The 13,187-nt window shown below is 44.9% G+C and overlaps 1 protein-coding gene and 1 pseudogene across 1 annotated transcript in view; both read right to left on the bottom strand.

The window, feature by feature from the left end:
• LOC126416933 (formin-2-like) overlaps positions 1-13,187 on the bottom strand; it is a 361,208-nt gene that overhangs the window by 174,401 nt on the left and 173,620 nt on the right. The window lies entirely within an intron of this gene.
• On the bottom strand, positions 2,427-2,544 carry LOC126417366 (5S ribosomal RNA; annotated as a pseudogene).

A 13,187-nucleotide genomic window follows, 5' to 3' on the forward strand; every position in this document is an offset into this window, starting at 1 on the left:
AAATACTGGGCCCTAAGAAAAGAATAACGCACAAAGAAATGATTGATCCAGCGTACCCCAAAGAGGGTGAAACGAAAGAAGAAGAAAGAGGCAAGGGAAACGCCGAATAAAATATTAGGTAAATGTTCAAGTACATCTACGCTCAGAAAACCACCTTACGGTGTGTGGCGGAAGGCATTTTGTGTACCGGTGTCACTTCCCCCTTCTCCGGTTCCAGTCGCATATAGTTCACAGCAAGAACGATTCCTGGTAACCTTCCGTGTGGGTTCGAATCTTCCTCATTTTATTTTTATGGCCTTTTCGCGAGATGTACCCAGGAGAAAGCAATATCTTGGTTGACTTTCCTTCGAATGTACGCTCCCGGATCTTTAACAGTAAATCAAGCCGCGATTCAGAACGCCCCTCTTGCAGCGTCTGCACTGGAGATGGTCGCGCACCTGCGCGAAGCTTTAGCGGTTGCTAAATGAACATGTTGCTCTTCTTTGGATCTTCTCTATTTCCTCCACCAGTTCTATCTGGTACGGATCCAATAATGACGAGCAAGATTAAAGTACTGGTTGAACGAGTGTTTTTTCAAGCTACCTCCTTTGTTGGACTACATTTCCTGAGGATAATTCCAATGAATCTGCCTTACTCTCGATTAATTTTATGTGGTCATCCCGCTTCAAACTGCTCCATACCCACACTTCTAGACATTTTACAGAAGTAACTACTTCCTGTGATTGGTCTGCAATTTTGTAATCACACAATAAATGGTTTCTCTATGTATTCGCATTTGTTTACGTTGAGGATCAACTGCCACTTCCTGCACCAAGCGTCGACCTTCCGCAGGTCTTCCTACATTTCATTACAGTTTTTCTAGCACTGCGACCTCTCTGAATACAACAGCATCATCTGCAAAAATCCGTATGGAACGTCCGACGTTATCTACTAACTCATTTATATACAGTTGTGAAATGTAATGCTTATATAAAAATTCATGGTCATGCGACTCTGCTTCAGTTTTGAAATTTTCTGCTGCTCTTGTTTTTCAACACTTAAATCATACTCACGAATACCGTGACATGCCTTGAAATTCGTTAGCCAGCCTTGGCTCGCTTTGTTTCAAGACGAACTGTCGATTTTTTCGGCTACGAGTTTTGCTTTTCCGCAAACAAATCGGTCCTGAAGATGATTTCCCACTGCTCACTGCTGCAAAACCCACTTGGATACCGCCTCAACAAGCTCTTTGTTTTCTGCCGTTTTCATTGCTTTCCTCGACGAGCTCCCATCTTCATTCTCAAGGACAGAGACAATGTTTAAAATTGAGGACTTGTTTATTATGTATGAAATTGCTGATGGACCAACACTAAATATATCAGCAAACTCCTTAGCACTCACGCCTTTGTCTAGTTGTTCAAGGACTTTACTATGTTTACTAGCGATAAGGCAACGCGTTTCCTTTTAAAATACATGTGCCCCACACTAATTGTAACACTTACACAAAACAAAAGACACCGAAGACGAAACGTATAGCGACAAATCAGTGTTTAAGGCCACGACAGACTGATGTAGCCTGCAAGGAATGACGGGCACCACAAAAACAAAAATGTGCGTATTGCGAGCACAGCAATGCGCGTACTGTATTCATTGCTCACGGGAAGATTTAGTCTTTTGATATATTCGCTGCGGATTGATTCCAGAACGGTAAAAAAACGTAAAGTGTACAGTAATTACGCATATCTGGAGTTACGCGATTAGTCTGAGTACATTTATTCCCTCACTCCGCCTACATAGTGTCCTGCTTACGAGAGGTTCGGACCTTTTTCTTGCGGAATGGTTTTATCCACAGAGCTGGGTTGATTGACAGATTCTGTGTCGTTCAACCGAAGCAGAACCGATTTATTTGCGTCAGACAAGAAAAGAAAATCATTATCTTTGAACTGTAAACTTAATATTATCAAAGACTTCGACGCAAAACTTAAAATTTATGAACTGGCAAAGAAGTTTGATCTATCGAAATCAAGAGTCAGAACAATTATGAAAGCTAAAGAAAAAATTGCCGATGCTGTCAAATGCTCAGTCTTCAAATTCAACTATCATTCGTAAACGTCAGGGTATTATCGCTCAGATGGAAACAATGTTAAAATTATGATGTGATTACCAAGTAAGAGTGAAAAACTGACGAAGATGACTTCTGAGAGACTAGAAGAAGAAACCGGGGAGGCGGTCGAAGATGAAATTTAGCACTCCGTCTTCAGGCCACGAGTGGCCTACCGGGACCATCCAACCGCTCTGTCATCCTCCGTGGAGGATGCTGATAGGAGGGGCGTGGGGTCAGCACACCGCTCTCCCGGTCGTTATGACGGTATTCTTGGCCGAAGCCGCTACTAATCGGTCGAGTAGCTCCTCAATTGGCATCACGAGGCTGAGTGCACCCCGAAAAATGGCAACAGCGCATGGTGTCCTGGATGGTCACCCATCCAAGTGCCGACCATGCCCGACAGCGCTTAACTTCGGTGATACCACGGGAACCGGTGTATCCACTGCGGCAATGCCGTTGCCCGAAGATGAAATACTTTACGTTAACAGTGGTTGGTTTCGCCGATTCAAAAGTCGTCGTAACTGCCACTGCATCGCAGATAGTGGAGAGGCGGCAAGCGCTGATAGACTGCGTCGCTCTAACCAGGGAAACTAAAGAAATGACAGAAGAGAGTGGCTATACCAGCCAAACCACGATCAACATAGATGAAAGTGGTCTGTTCCGGAACAACAGGACTAAAAGAACTTGCATCGCGTGAGAAGAGAAAGCCTTTCAAAGTTTTAAAGCCGCCAAAGGTCGACTGACAGTGATGGCTGGCGAGATTGCAGCTGGTTACTGTAAAACGTTTCAGTTTATCGCTTAAAAAATTCAAGAGTGTTAAAAAATACACCTGAAACCGGGTTGCTTATGATTTGTAAGTCTAATGTTAAAGCGTGGGTGATAGTTTCTCTTTTTGAGCACTGGTCATCACTTCATACTTCATGTCGAACGTCATTGTAAATTAAAACAAATCCCATTTAAAGTGACGCTGCTAAGCGATAAGGCACCAGGTCATCCCCCTATTACTCTAATGTCCACACATGTGTTACAAAGAGTAACTAAAAGAAAGAGAAATATATATATTCACTAAACTAGATAAAAAATCAGCAGTGTCCTATATCAATGAGGAACTTGAAACTTTCAGCACAGGGCAAGAGCATGTAGAGGAACTATGGCTCATAAGTTTAAAAGAATAATTGTCTATGCACTAGATAGATGTGTACCCAGTAGAACAGTTCATAATGGAAGGGACCCTGCGGTCACTGTATAGAAACTTCTAAAGAAAGTGTTTATTGCATAATTGTTGTAAAACAAAACATAGGGCAATAGATAGAGAGATGCTGAATGAAACGCGTTTTGTTGTCAAGAGAGTAATGCGTGAAGCCTTCAGTGACTACCGTAGCAAAATACTGTCAAATTATCTTCCACAAAACATAAAGAAATTCTATATCGAGATGGTATCTGTTCTTTCGGATATGTCCAAAGATAGCGCGACAGTAGGGACTTATCTCTGGCACGTTCACCGTGAGACCCACATTCCCAACTTATTGTCCACACACTACATTTGTAGTGCCCCTGCCCAATATACTCATTACTACCGCGAGTAATAGTGGGCAGGGGCACTAGAAATGTAGTGTGTGGACAATAAATTGAGAATGTGGGTCTCACGGGGAGCGTGAGAGAGATTAATCCCTGTAGTAGCGCTATCCTCTGTGTCCTCGGTGACTCAGAAGGACACCGGCACGGTAGCTCAGCGTGTTCGGTCAGAGGGTTAGCTCCCCTCTGCAAAAAAAAAAAAACTGAGTTAATGTATCCACGATGAACTTCAACAAGCGTCACGGGATGTCCGCCCCGAACAAATAGAATGAACAATAACGAAGAAAATGAGATCAACAAGAAAAAAAAGGAAGGATAGGGTGTCTGTCATGTAAACAGGAGATGCCGGGTTCGAGTCCCGGTCGGAGCACACATTTTCAACTGTCTCCGTTGATATTTATCAACGCCTGTAAGCAGCCAAAGGTCTGGATTCCATTGTAATTTAATAAAGAAATTCTGGTCGTATGTAAAAGCTGTTAGTTGCATCGAAGTTAGTGTTCAGTTCGTAGTTAATGAGATAGGAACTGAAATTGAGGGTAGTAAAGCACAAGCTGGAAAGCTTAACTCTGTTTTCAAGGACTCCTTTACGAAGGAAAACTCACGACAGTTCCCCCAATTTGATCCTCGTACCACTGAAAAGATGAACGAAGCAAGTATTGTCAGTGGTGACAGCTGAAATAATTAAAACTGAACAGTTCTCCAGAGCTCGACGGAATTCCTATCAGATTCTATACTGAATTTCCGGTTAGGTTAGCCCCACTTCTAACTCTAATTTATAGTAGATCCCTCGAACAAAAATACCGTGCCTAGTTCTTGGAAAAATACACAGGTCTCACACGTCTACGGAAAGGGTAGTAAAAGTGATCTACAAAACTACCGTCCAATATCGTTGACATGGGTTGTAGAATCTTAGAACATATTCTGAACACAAACATAATGAAGTATCTCGAACAGAATGACCTCCTCCGTGCCAATCAGAATGGATTCCGAAAACATCGACCATGTGAAACCCAACACGCACTTTTTTCATATGACATACTGAAAGTTTTCGACCAAGGCAGTCAGGTAGATGGAGTATTTCTTGATTTCCGAAACGTATTTGACTCAGTACCACATCTACGATTACTGTCACAGGCACGATCATATGGGGTATCAAGCGAAATCTGTGGCTGGAATGAGGACATCTTGTAGAGAGGACGCAGCTTGTTATCTTGGATGGAGAATCATCGTTAAATGTAGAAGTAACTTCCTGTGTACCCCACGGAAGTGTATTGGAATCCTTGCTGTTCATGATGTGTGTTAATGACCTTGCAGACAATATTAATAGTAACCTCAAGCTTTTGCAGATGATGTGGCTGTCTGTAATGCAGTACTATCTGAAAGAAGCTGCATAAATATTCAGTCAGTCCTTGATAAGATTTCAAAGTGGTGCAAAGATTGGCAGCTTCCTTTGAATGTTCAAAAATGTAAAATTTGTCACTTCACAAAACGAAAAAAATTCAATATTCTAAGACCGTAATATCAATGAGTCGCTGTTCAATCTGCCAACTCACTCGTACGACCGATTCTCGACTATTGCTCAAGTCTGTGGGACCCGTATCATAGGACTAAAAGCGGTTATTGAATGCATACAGAGAAGAGCAGCACAAATGGTCACCGGTTTGTGTGCTCCGTGGGAAAGTGTCAGAGAGACAATGAACTGGTAGACTTTTGAAGACAGACGTAACCGTAACCTATCCCGAGAAAGTCTAGTAACAAAATTACAAGAACCGGCTTTGAATTATGACTCTAGGAATACAGTAGAGCCCCCTACACACCGCTCACTAGGGATCGTGAAGATAAGATTAAAATAATTACAGCACGAACAGAAGCATTCATGCAATCATTCTTCCCGCGCTCGATACGTGGATGGAACGGGAAGAAACCCTAATAATTGGTACAATGGGACGTATCGTCTGCCATGAACTTCACGGTGGTATGCAGAGTACAGATGTAGATGACGAAGTCAAAGTTGTGTTTTTACTTCAACCGATGGACTACGGAATGAGCAAAACATTTAAAGCTTACTACACGAGAAGATCGTTTGCGTGTCTACAAAACAATGGGCTCTGCTGGGTGCAATTCAATGTTTTAGATGCAGTGAGAATTATTGTATTATCTTGGAATGAAATTTCACAATGAATTTTAAATACCATCTGGAAAAAACTGTATCCATTTTTTTCACTACTGAAACCCAGGCGGGTATCTGCAGCAGGTCGTCATCAAGTTGATAATGTGATTGGATAAGTGGTCGATCTTGCCAGACAATTAAATTTAGAGGTGGATAATGATGGCTTTCAAGAATTACTGGATTCACACAGCTTGGAGTCGACAATTGACGACCCTACAGAAACGCGTGAGCAAGAGCAAAACACTGAACAACCTTGACACTTTTAGGTCCAGTTAAATCAGGGGATTAAATGACGGTTGCGAGGTTCACAAAAGGCCTGCGCTCAATTGGACTAAGGGTTACAACTTTAAGAAGGTAAGGGACTCCAACGAAATACGCATTTCCCCCATTAAACGAGGGATGAAACATTTATTAGTGCGCTATGAGGAAATTTTGCGTGAGAAGAAAAAATGGCTCGTCAGGCGACATTGTTATATTTTATGAAACTTTGACGACACAATAACTTGGTATACTTTGTTGAAATAGGCAATATTGTACTTGAATATAATTTGTGTGTTACTGAATATTTTATTACACATTTTCTTCTGAACTGCGTTGTTTCCTTAGTCTCTGGTCCCAAATGAACATAATTTGTATGTTTTTTTTTTTTTTTTAGGTAAACGATTAAAAATTACCTTGCAACTGAAGGCTGAAAAAATTGTTTATTTTGTAATTTGTATGTACTTATATGCAAAACTAGACCCGACTTACGCAAATTCGACTTACACATTATCGCTCGGTCCCACTTGACTGTAATAACTATCGAAAAAAGCCAAGCGTTTAAGTCATACAGTATAAATTTCTTTTTCCTCAATGTGACCCGAATAATTGATGTTCTGGATTGTTGGAGATGGGATGATTGGAGTTCTACTTTATGTACCCTCCACTTCATTGTAATGTCTTGCTAATCTTAATAAAAGGATAAACAGGCAAAACAGAAATGTTGTTTGTTGTGGTCTTCGGTCCAGACACTGGTTTGATGCAGCTCTCCATGCTACGATATCCTGTGCAAGCTTCTTCATCTCGCAGTACCCACTGCAAACTACATACTTTTGAATCTGTTTAGTGTATTCATCTCTTGGTCTCCCTCTACGCATCCACGCTGCCCTCCCATACTAAATTGTTGATCCCTTGATGCCTCAGAATATGCCCTACCAACCGATCCCTTCTTCTAGTGAAGTTGTGCCACAAATTTCTCTTCTCTCCAATTCTATTCAATACCTCATTAGTTATGTGATCTACCCATCTAATCTTCAGCATTCTTCTGTAGCAGCACATTTCGAAAGCTTCTACTCTCTTCTTGTCTAAACTATTTACCGTCCACGTTTCACTTCCATACATGGCTACACTCCATACAAATACTTTCAGAAACGACTTCCAGACGCTTAAATCTATACTCGATGTTAACAAATTTCTCTTCTTCAGAAACGCTTTCCTTGCCATTGCCAGTCTACATTTTATATCCTCTCTACTTCGACCATCATCAGTTATTTTACTTCCCAAATAGCAGAACTCCTTTACTACTTTAATTGCCTCATTTCCCAATATAATTCCCTCAGCATCACCCGACTTAATTCCACTACATTCCATTATCCTCGTTTTGCTTTTGTTGATGTTCATCTTATATCCTCGTTTCAAGGCACTGTTCATTCAGTTCAACTGCTCTTCCAGGTCCTTTGCTGTCTCTGGCAGAATTACAATGTCATCGGCAAACCTCAAAGGTTTTATGTCTTCTCCATGGATTTTAAGTCCTACTCCGAATTTTTCTTTTTTTTTCCCTTACTGCTTGCTCAATATACAGATTGAATAGCTTAGGGGAGAGGCTACAACGCTGTCTCACTCCCTTCCCAACCACTGCCTCCCTTTCATGTCCCTCGACTCTTATAACTGCCATCTGGTTTCTGCACAAATTGTAAATAGCCTTTCGCTCCCTGTATTTTACCCCTGCCACCTTCAGAATTTGAAAGAGAGTATTCCAGTCAACATTGTCAAAAGCTGCCGGCCAGAGTGACCGAGCGGTTCTAGGCGCTACAGTCTGGGACCTCGAGACCGCTGCGGTCGCAGGTTCGAATCCTGCCTCGGGCATGGATGTGTGTGATGTCCCTAGGTTAGTTAGGTTTAAGTAGTTCTAAGTTCTAGGGGACTGATGACCACAGAAGTTAAGTCGCATAGTGCTCATAGCCATTTGAACCACTTTGTCAAAAGCTTTCGCTAAGTCTACAAATGCTCTGGTCCCAACAAAACATAATTTATACGTATTTATGTGCAAAATTGGACACTACTGTTATCGTTCGGTCCCACCTATCGGTTAAGTACGGTATGTTACTGTAATAACTATCGACAAAAGCCAACAATTTTAGCCGGCCGGAGTGGCCGTGCGGATCTGGGCGCTACAGTCTGGAACCGAGCGACCGCTACGGTCGCAGGTTCGAATCCTGCCTCGGGCATGGATGTGTGTGATGTCCTTAGATTAGTTAGGTTTAATTAGTTCTAAGTTCTAGGCGACTGATGACCACAGAAGTTAAGTCGCATAGTGCTCAGAGCCATTAGAACCATTAGAACCAACAGTTTTAGTCATACAGTACAAATTTCTTTTTCCTCAAAGCGACCCGAAAACTGATGATCCAGATTGTTGGAGATGGAAGAGCTGGAGTTGTACTGTATGTCACCTCCACTTCATTGTAATGTCTCATTAAGCTTAATAAAAAGATAAACAGGCAAAACAGCAATGAGGATTAAAGAAAAAATGTGTAGACGTCCGCAGAGAACGGGGGGGGGGGGGGGCGGTGCAAGGGATCTAAGTTTGCCCTGGGCGCGGCGCTAGTTACCCTACAGTTTACGCCTGTTCAGCCGAGACGCGCAAGGGAAGCCATTATCGCCGTCGGACGGTCGCGGCGCGGCAGCTTTACTAAGGCGGTGGGTGGGGGGGGGGGGGGCGGTGTGAGTGGGTGTGGACGGCGCTGACCCGTATTGCTAGCGATAGAGCGGGACCCCAGGCACGCCGCGGCCGGTGCGAGCCGCGAGCCCTGAGCTGACCCGCTCTTCCGGTGCGAACGCGCTGGCCCTGAGCCGGCAACGCCGCGCTGTCCTGTGCGACCCACAGCCGCTTGGCTTTGTTCGCGACCGCTCTGCCCGCCGTGCAAACCACCACAGGCTGCCAAAAAGGCGGCACACACGAAAACCTCCTCACAGACTGAAGATCTATTCGAACTGGGCGTCAGCGGAACCGAAAACGGCGTCACTGTAGCTTCGCACTAGACTCAGCGTCAACACAACACTCCTATATCCAGTAGCCGTCTTTGATTGTTTGCAGATGATGCTGTCATTTACCGTCTTGTAAAGTCGTCAGATGACCAAAACCAACTGCAAAATGATTTAGATAAGATATCTGTATGGCGCGAAAAGTGTCAGTTGAAGCTGAGTAAAGAAAAGTGTGAAGTTATTCACGTGAGTACTAAAAAAATTCCACTAAATTTCGATTACACGATAAGTGACACAAATCTGAAGGCTGTAAATTCAACTAAATACTTAGGGATTACAATTACAAATAACAGTAATGGGAACGGTCACATACATAATGTTGTGGGTAGAGCAACCAAAAAAAAAAAGGTTCAAATGGCTCTGAGCACTATGGGACTTCACTGCTGAGGTCATCAGTCCCCTAGAACTTAGAACTACTTAAACCTAACTCACCTAAGGACATCACACACAGCCAAACCCGAGGCAGAATTCGAACCTGCGACCGTAGCGGTCGCGCGGTTCCAGGCTGAAGCGCCTAGAGCCGCTCGGCCACTCCGGCCGGCAGAGCAAACCAAAGACTGCGATTCATCGGCAGAACATTTAGAAGGTGCAACAGGTCTACTAAAGAGACAGGTTACACCACGCTTGCTCGTCCTGTTCTGGAGTATTGCTGAGCGGTGTGGGGTCTGCATCAGGTGGGACTGACGGATGACAATGAAAAGCTACAAAGTAGGGCAGATCGTTTTGAATTATCGCGAAATAGGGCAGGTAGTGCCACAGACATGATACGTGAATTGGAGTGGCAATCGTTAAAACAAAGGAGTCGTTCAATCACCAGTTTTCTCCTCCGATTGCGAAAACATTCTGTTGGCACCCACCTACATATGGAGAAATTATCATCACGATAAAAAAAAGAGGAATCAGAGGTCGCACAGAAAAATTTATGTGCTCGTTTTTCCCGTTCCGTTCGAGGCACTTTATTGTGAATAGCAGAGTAATCACGTACACTCCTGGAAATTGAAATAAGAACACCGTGAATTCATTGTCCCAGGAAGGGGAAACTTTATTGACACATTCCTGGGGTCAGATACATCACATGATCACACTGAGGAACCACAGGCACATAGACACAGGCAACAGAGCATGCACAATGTCGGCACTAGTACAGTGTATATCCACCTTTCGCAGCAATGCAGGCTGCTATTCTCCCATGGAGACGATCGTAGAGATGCTGGATGTAGTCCTGTGGAACGGCTTGCCATGCCATTTCCATCTGGCGCCTCAGTTGGACCAGCGTTCGTGCTGGACGTGCAGACCGCGTGAGACGACGCTTCATCCAGTCCCAAACATGCTCAATGAAGGACAGATCCGGAGATCTTGCTGGCCAGGGTAGTTGACTTACACCTTCTAGAGCACGTTGGGTGGCACGGGATACATGTGGACGTGCATTGTCCTGTTGGAACAGCAAGTTCCCTTGCCGGTCTAGGAATGGTAGAACGATGGGTTCGATGACGGTTTGGATGTACCGTGCACTATTCAGTGTCCCCTCGACGATCACCAGTGGTGTACGGCCAGTGTAGGAGATCGCTCCCCACACCATGATGCCGGGTGTTGGCCCTGTGTGCCTCGGTCGTATGCAGTCCTGATTGTGGCGCTCACCTGCACGGCGCCAAACACGCATACGACCATCATTGGCACCAAGGCAGAAGCGACTCTCATCGCTGAAGACGACACGTCTCCATTCGTCCCTCCATTCACGCCTGTCGCGACGCCACTGGAGGCGGGCTGCACGATGTTGGGGCGTGAGCGGAAGACGGCCTAACGGTGTGCGGGACCGTAGCCCAGCTTCATGGAGACGGTTGCGAATGGTCCTCGCCGATACCCCAGGAGCAACAGTGTCCCTAATTTGCTGGGAAGTGGCGGTGCGGTCCCCTACGGCACTGCGTAGGATCCTACGGTCTTGGCGTGCATCCGTGCGTCGCTGCGGTCCGGTCCCAGGTCGACGGGCACGTGCACCTTCCGCCGACCACTGGCGACAACATCGATGTACTGTGGAGACCTCACGCCCCACGTGTTGAGCAATTCGGCGGTACGTCCACCCGGCCTCCCGCATGCCCACTATACGCCCTCGCTCAAAGTCCGTCAACTGCACATACGGTTCACGTCCACGCTGTCGCGGCATGCTACCAGTGTTAAAGACTGCGATGGAGCTCCGTATGCCACGGCAAACTGGCTGACACTGACGGCGGCGGTGCACAAATGCTGCGCAGCTAGCGCCATTCGACGGCCAACACCGCGGTTCCTGGTGTGTCCGCTGTGCCGTGCGTGTGATCATTGCTTGTACAGCCCTCTCGCAGTGTCCGGAGCAAGTATGGTGGGTCTGACACACCGGTGTCAATGTGTTCTTTTTTCCATTTCCAGGAGTGTAGATGTAGATGTAGATTACACTGAGGTGACTGAAATCGTGGGACACCTCCTAATTTCGTGTCGGACCTCCTTTTGCTCCACGTAGTACAGCAACCCGACGTGGCTTGGACTAAAGTCGTTGGCACTCCTCTGCAGAAATATTGGGCCATGTTGCCTCTAAGGTCGTCCATAATTGCCAAGTGTTGCCGGTGCAGGATGTTGCGCATCAACTGAGCTCTCCATCAAATCCCATAAATGTTCGATGAGTTTCATGTCGAGGGGTCTGGGTGGCCAAATTATTCGCTCGCACTGTCCAGAATGTTCTTCAAGCTAATCACGAAGAACTGTGGCTCGGTGGCATGGAGCATTGACACCCATAAAAGTTTCATAGTTGTTTGGGAACATGGAATCCATGAATGGTTCAAAAAAATGGTTCAAATGGCTCTCAGCACTATGGGACTTAACATCTGTGGTCACCAGTCCCCTAGAACTTAGAACTACTTAAAGCTAACTAACCAATGGACATCACACACATCCATGCCCGAGGCAGGATTCGAACCTGCGATCGTAGCGGTCCCGCGGTTCCAGACTGAAGCGCCTAGAACCGCTCGGACACTCCGGCTGGCAGTCCATGAGTGGCTAAAAATAATCTCCAAGTAGCTGAGCAGAACCAGGACGTAGTCCATTCCATGTAAACACAGCCCACACCATTATGGAGCCACCACCAGCTCGCATAGTGTTTTGTCGGCAACTTAGGCCCATGGCTTCGCAGTGTCTGCGCCACACTCGAACCCTACTTCCAGCTGTTACCTACTGAAATCGGGACTCTTCTGACCAGGTCACGGTTTTCGAGTCGTCTAGAGTCCAAATATGATGTTCAAACGAGCCCAGCAGAGGCGCTGCAGGCGATGTGCTGTTAGCAAAGCCACTCGCGTCGGTCGTCTGCGGCCACAACCCATTAACGCCAAATTTCGCCGCATTGTCCTAACGGATACGTTCGTCGTATTTCTGCTGTTGTTTCACAAAGTGTTGCTTGTCTGTTCGCACTGACAACTCTACAGTTCCTGGGCAAATTATTACACGCACTGCTCATTTTATTGTTATTTGTAATAGTTACGTGTTGAGTACTATATTTAATGCGATTAATCGGAAAATGATAGTTATTCACAACACTTATTACATTGTTGAATTTTATATCTATTGTTGCTACGAGACATTGGACGACTTATTGTAGGTATCAATGTGCAGAGTACAGCGAACAGGCAAGGTCTTGTTCAGTGGTGTTCTCGCGTGCAACTGGTGTAGTGCTTTGTTTGCTTTGATTGTCAATTTCGTAGTATCAACATCACAACTGATTGTTTAGCAGCCAGACATTACTAATTGTGAACTTTAAAAATGCGTAAAAGAGGGGACATTTCACCACGTAAAAAAGCTGAGGTCAAAGCCCTCGTTAATCCAAAAATATATTCCAATCGGGAAATTTCAGAAAGATTGGAAATGTGAGAAGCTAGCGAGAGGCGCATAAAGAAGAAAATTTATTCAGGTGAAGAACTGGTCCCCAGAAGAAGGAAGAAATGTGGAAGAAAACCAATTTTCACCCCAAGGTCAGAAAGATTTCTCAAAAGAATTTGCCTAGATAAAAGGTTTGCAACAACGAAACAGATAAAATCTCAA

This window comes from Schistocerca serialis, chromosome 8 (assembly GCF_023864345.2).
Source record: "Schistocerca serialis cubense isolate TAMUIC-IGC-003099 chromosome 8, iqSchSeri2.2, whole genome shotgun sequence".
Classification (NCBI taxonomy): domain Eukaryota; kingdom Metazoa; phylum Arthropoda; class Insecta; order Orthoptera; family Acrididae; genus Schistocerca; species Schistocerca serialis.